The following is a 6428-nucleotide window of genomic DNA, read 5'->3' as shown; positions in this document are numbered from 1 at the left end:
TAAGCTCTACACGATCTGGGCCTTCTCTATCTTTCTGACTTCATCTTTGCCCTTTGCTCACTGTTCCAGGCACATTACCCTCTGATGTGCTGAGCAGAGTCCTGCCAAGAGCCTTCGTACCCGCTATTCCCTCTGTTTGGAATGCTCTTCTCCCCAGTCATATCTCTACACAAATGGCACCTCTGCAGAGAGCCTTCCATGCACATCTTATCTAAAATACACCTTTGTCGGGCGCCTGGGTGGCTCAGTTGGTTAAACGACTGCCTTCGGCTCAGGTCATGATCCTGGAGTCCCTGAATCGAGTCCCGCATTGGGGTCCCTGCTCAGCGGGGAGTCTGCTTCTCCCTCTGACCCTCTTCCCTCTCATGCTCTCTCTCATTCTCTCTCTCAAATAAATAAATAAAATCTTAAAAAAAAAATAAAATACACCTTGTCATTCTCCCCCAATTCTTTTTATTTTAAAAATTTAACAGCTTTACTGAGGTATAATTGGCACACAATAAATCATGCATATTTAAAGTGCACCATTTTGATAAGTTTTGACATATGTATTCATCAGTGAAACCATCAGCACAATCAAGATGACTTATACTTCCATTATTCCCAAATGTCTACTTGTGCTGCTTTGCAATCTCTTCCTGCTTCTCCCCCGCATATAAGCAATTACTGATCTGGCTTCTGTCACTATAGATTAGTTTGCAATTTCCAGAATTTAATATAAATGGAATGATATAGTATATATATTTTTTGGTCTGGCATCTCTCACTCAGCATAATTATTTTGAGATTCATCCATGCTTTAGTGAGTATCCATAGTTTATTCCTTTTTATTGTTGAGTAGTATTCCATTGTGTATTGATCCAGTCGCCAATTGCTGCATGGGGTATTTTTAACTTTTGGCTATTACAGATAAATACATTGTTAATATTCATGTACAAGGCTTTGGATGAACATATATGCTTTCTTTTCTCTTGGGGAAATACCTCGGAGAGTAATGACTGGGTTATAAGGGATAGGTATATGTTTAATTTTCAAGCAACTGTTTTTTTTTTTTATTCTTATGTTAATCCCCATACATTACATCATTAGTTTTAGATGAAGTGTTCCATGATTCATTGTTTGTGCATAACACCCAGTGCTCCATGCAGAATGTGCCCTCCTCAATACCCACCACCAGGCTAACTCATCCTCCCACCCCCTCCCCTCTAGAACCCTCAGTTTGTTTTTCAGAGTCCATCGTCTCTCATGGTTCGTCTACCCCTCCGATTTCTCCCGCTTCATTCTTCCCCTCCCACTACCTTCTTCTGCTTCTTTTTTTTTTTTTCTTAACATATATTGCATTATTTGTTTCAGAGGTACAGATCTAAGATTCAACAGTCTTGCACAATTCACAGCGCTTACCAGAGCACATACCCTCCCCAGTGTCTATCACCCAGTCACCCCATCCCTCCCACCCCAGCCCCCACTTCAGCAACCCTCAGTTTGTTTCCTGCAATTAAGAATTCCTCATATCAGTGCGATCATATGATACATGTCTTTCTCTGTTTGACTTATTTCACTCAACATAATACCCTCCAGTTCCATCCACGTCGTTGCAAATGGCAAGATCTCATTCCTTTTGATGGCTGCATAATATTCCATTGTATATATATACCACCTCTTCTTTATCCATTCATCTGTCGATGGACATCTTGGCTCTTTCCACAGTTTGGCTATTGTGGACATTGCTGCTATAAACATCGGGGTGCATGTACCCCTTTGGATCCCTACTTTTGTATCTTTGGGGTAAATACCCAGTAGTGCAATTGCTGGATCATATGGTAGCTCTATTTTCAACTTTTTGAGGAACCTCCATACTGTTTTCCAGAGTGGCTGCACCAGCTTGCATTCCCACCAACAGTGTAGGAGGGTTCCCCTTTCTCCACATCCCCGCCAACATCTGTCGTTTCCTGACTTGTTAATTTTAGCCATTCTGACTGGTGTGAGGTGATATCTCATTGAGGTTTTGATTTGGATTTCCCTGATGCTGAGCGATATTGAGCACTTTTTCATGTGTCTGTTGGCCATTTGGATGTCTTCTTTGGAAAAATGTCTGTTCATGTCTTCTGCCCATTTCTTGATTGGATTCTTTGTTCTTTGGGTGTTGAGTTTGATGAGTTCTTTATAGATTTTGGATACTAGCCCTTTATCTGATATGTCATTTGCAAATATCTTCTCCCATTCTGTCGGTTGTCTTTTGGTTTTGTTGACTGTTTCCTTTGCTTTGCAAAAGCTTTTTATCTTGATGAAGTCCCAATAGTTCATTTTTGTCCTTGCTTCCCTTGCCTTTGGCGATGTGTCTAGGAAGAAGTTGCTGCGGCTGAGGTCAAAGAGGTTGCTGCCTGTGTTCTCCTTTAGGATTTTGATGGACTCCTGTCTCACATTGAGGTCTTTCAACCATTTGGAGTCTATTTTTGTGTGTGGTGTAAGGAAATGGTCCAGTTTCATTCTTCTGCATGTGGCTATCCAATTTTCCCAACACCATTTGTTGAAGAGACTGTCTTTTTTCCATTGGAGATTCTTTCCTGCTTTGTCAAAGATGAGTTGACCATAGAGTTGAGGGTCCATTTCTGGCCTCTCTAGTCTGTTCCATTGATCTATGTGTCTGTTTTTGTGCCAGTACCATGCTGTCTTGATGATGACAGCTTTGTAATAGAGCTGGAAGTCCGGAATTGTGATGCCACTGGCTTTGCTTTTCTTTTTCAACATTCCTCTGGCTATGCGGGGTCTTTTCTGGTTCCATACAAATTTTAAGATTATTTGTTCCATTTCTTTGAAAAAAGTGGATGGTATTTTGATGGGGATTGCATTGAATGTGTAGATTGCTCTAGGTAGCATTGACATCTTCACAATATTTGTTCTTCCAATCCATGAGCATGGAATGTTTTTCCATTTCTTTGTGTCTTCCTCAATTTCTTTCATGAGTATTTTATAGTTTTCTGAGTACAGATCCTTTGCCTCTTTGGTTAGATTGATTCCTAGGTATCTTATGGTTTTGGGTGCAATTGTAAACGGGATCGACTCCTTAATTTCTCTTTCTTCTGTCTTGTTGTTGGTGTATAGGAATGCCACTGACTTCTGTGCATTGATTTTATATCCTGCCACTTTACTGAATTCCTGTATGAGTTCTAGCAGTTTTGGGGTGGAGTCTTTTGGGTTTTCCACATAAAGTATCATATCATCTGCAAAGAGTGAGAGTTTGACTTCTTCTTTGCCAATTTGGATGCCTTTGATTTCTTTTTGTTGTCTGATTGCTGTGGCTAGGACTTCCAATACTATGTTGAATAGCAGTGGTGATAGTGGACATCCCTGCTGTGTTCCTGACCTTAGGGGGAAAGCTCTCAGTTTTTCCCCATTGAGAATGATATTCGCTGTAGGTTTTTCATAGATGGCTTTTATGATATTGAGGTATGTACCCTCTATCCCTATACTCTGAAGAGTTTTGATCAAGAAAGGATGCTGTACTTTGTCAATAGCTTTTTCTGCATCTATTGAGAGGATCATATGATTCTTGTTCTTTCTTTTGTTAATGTATTGTATCACATTGATTGATTTGCGGATGTTGAACCAACCTTGCAGCCCAGGGATAAATCCCACCTGGTCGTGGTGAATAATCCTTCTAATGTACTGTTGGATCCTATTGGCTAGTATTTTGGTGAGAATTTTTGCATCCATGTTCATCAGGGATATTGGTCTGTAATTCTCCTTTTTGATGGGGTCTTTGTCTGGTTTTGGGATCAAGGTAATGCTGGCCTCATAAAATGAGTTTGGAAGTTTTCCGTCCATTTCTATTTTTTGGAACAGTTTCAGAAGAATAGGTATTAATTCTTCTTGAAATGTTTGGTAGAATTCCCCTGGGAAGCCATCTGGCCCTGGGCTTTTGTTTTTTGGGAGATTTTTGATGACTGCTTCAATTTCCTTAGTGGTTATAGGTCTGTTCAGGTTTTCTATTTCTTCCTGGTTCAGTTTTGGTAGTTGATACATCTCTAGGAATGCATCCATTTCTTCCAGGTTATCGAATTTGCTGGCATAGAGTTGCTCATAATATGTTCTTATAATTGTTTGTATTTCTTTGGTGTTGGTTGGGATCTCTCCTCTTTCATTCATGATTTTGTTGATTTGGGTCATTTCTCTTCTCTTTTTGATAAGTCTGGCCAGGGGTTTATCAATCTTGTTAATTCTTTCAAAGAACGAGGTCCTAGTTTCATTGATCTGTTCTACTGTTCTTTTAGTTTCTATTTCATTGATTTCTGCTCTGATCTTTATTATTTCTCTTCTCCTGCTGGGTTTAGGCTTTATTTTCTGTTCTTTCTCCAGCTCCTTTAGGTGGAGGGTTAGGTTGTGTACTTGAAGCAACTGTTTAACTGCTTTCTGAAGAGGCTGTAACACTGTACAGATCAACCAGGCACATATGTGAGTTGTAGTTTCCCCCCGTCCTTGCCACCACTTTTGGCAATTCTAAAAAGTATGTATTATTATTTCATTGCAGTTATAACTTAGATATCCCTAATTACTAATTATAGGTAGCATTTTTTTCATGTGCTTATTTGACACTCATATATCTTATTTGGTGAAGTGTCTGTACAAAACTTTTATCCATTGTATTAGTATTCTGCTGCATAACAAACTATCACAAACTTAGTAGCTTAAAGCAGTACACACTTATTAACTCATGATTTCTGTGGGTAAGGAGTCTGGGCACAGTTTTGCTGAGTGCTCTGTTCAGGGTCTCCCCAGGCTGTAAACATGGTGTCCCGGTTGATTTCTAATCTGGTGGCTTGACTAGGGAAGGATCCACATCCCAGCTTATCAAGTTGTTGGCAGGACTCATTTCCTTGCAGCTGTATGACCAGAGTCCCAGATTATTACTAGCTATCTCATATGGAATCTCCTCTTAGCTCCAGAGGCTGCCTGCAGGTCCTTGCCATGTGACTCTCTCCAGTCTGCCAAAATAGAGTCTTGTGTAACATAAGGTAATCATGGGAGTAACATCCCATCACCTTTGCCATAATCTATTGGTTAAAAGTAAGTCACGGGTTCTACTTGCACTCAGGGGAAGGTGATTATACAAGGATACAACTTATTAGGGATCACCCTAGGGTCTGCTCATAGATTTATTATTTTGTTTGGTTGTCTATCTTTTATTATTGAATTTGAGAATTCTTTATGCTTCCTGGATGCAATTTTTTTAAGGTCTCACATATTTATTACTGAACTAACCTACTGGTGCAAAAGCATAGTAACAGAGAAAAATAATTTCCCTGATAAAACATGTCTACTGTTCAGGTGGTATTGATATTCACAGAGTGATAGGATGTGAGCACATGACCTCCATGCAGCATAAATATGTGTGCCATCTCATGTGCGATCCCTTATAGACTCAGTTTGGTTCTTCTCTAATGCCTTCTCTTGGAGTTGTACCTGATTTTATTACCAGTTTTCATCTGAATCCACTAGGGAGTGGGATGATTCTGCTTTTGTTTCTTGGCCAGGAATCTCTTGATCCTGAAAGTCTTGTGAGAAGACATGGTGAGGAACAGTCAACTGCATACACCATGATGGCAGAGAAAAAGAGAGAACTGGATGCATGTTTTTAAATTAAATATATAATTTTCTCCCAGTCTGTGACATGTCATTTCATTTTCTTACTAACGTCTTTCAAAAATCAGAAATGCTGAAGGTTGATGAGGTCCAGTTTTCCAATTTGTTCCTTTATGGATCATGCTTTTGGTGTTGGAGCTAAGAAATCTTTCTCTAACTTGAGGTCACAAAGGTTTTCTTCTATATTTTCTTCTAGAAGTTTTGTAGTTTTAGGTTTTATATTTAGGTGCATGATCCATTTTGAGTTAATTCTTGCATATCATGTCAAAATGCGGATTGGAGTTTATTTTTTTGCTTCTGGATATCAAATTGTTGGGATACTGGTCTGTTGTTTTATTGTAATATTTTTGTCTGGGTTTTGGTATCAGGGTGATGCTGATCTCAGAGAATAAGTTGGGAAGTATTCCTCATCTTCAATTTTCTGGGAGAGTTGGTATAGAATTAATATTATTTCTTCCTTAAAATTTTGGTAGAATTTGTCAGTGAAACCGTCTGGGCCTGGAAATTTCTTTGTGGGAAAAAGTGTCTATAATAGATATAATAAGGTTATTCAAGTCATCAAATTCTTGACTGAACATTGGTAGTTTGTGTTTTTCAAGAAATATGTCTATTTTGTTTTAGTTGTTGTTGGTTTATGGGCATAAAGTTTTTAATAATATTCTGTTATTATCCTTTCAGTATGTATAGACTCTGCAGTGATATTTCCTCTGTCATGCCTAACACTGGTGATTTTTGTCTTCTCTCCTTTTTTCCTGAAAAAACTAGAAACTCATCAATTTTATTGATCTT

General features: G+C 38.9%; 1 pseudogene; it reads right to left on the bottom strand.

The window, feature by feature from the left end:
- Positions 1-5410: 5410 nt before the first annotated feature.
- LOC118022366 lies at positions 5411-5566 on the bottom strand (annotated as a pseudogene).
- Positions 5567-6428: the final 862 nt, after the last annotated feature.

Source organism: Mirounga leonina, unplaced genomic scaffold (assembly GCF_011800145.1).
Source record: "Mirounga leonina isolate KUSES-001 unplaced genomic scaffold, KU_Mleo_1.0 Mir_176, whole genome shotgun sequence".
NCBI lineage: Eukaryota > Metazoa > Chordata > Mammalia > Carnivora > Phocidae > Mirounga > Mirounga leonina.
This window is presented reverse-complemented; position numbering and strand designations above follow the sequence as displayed.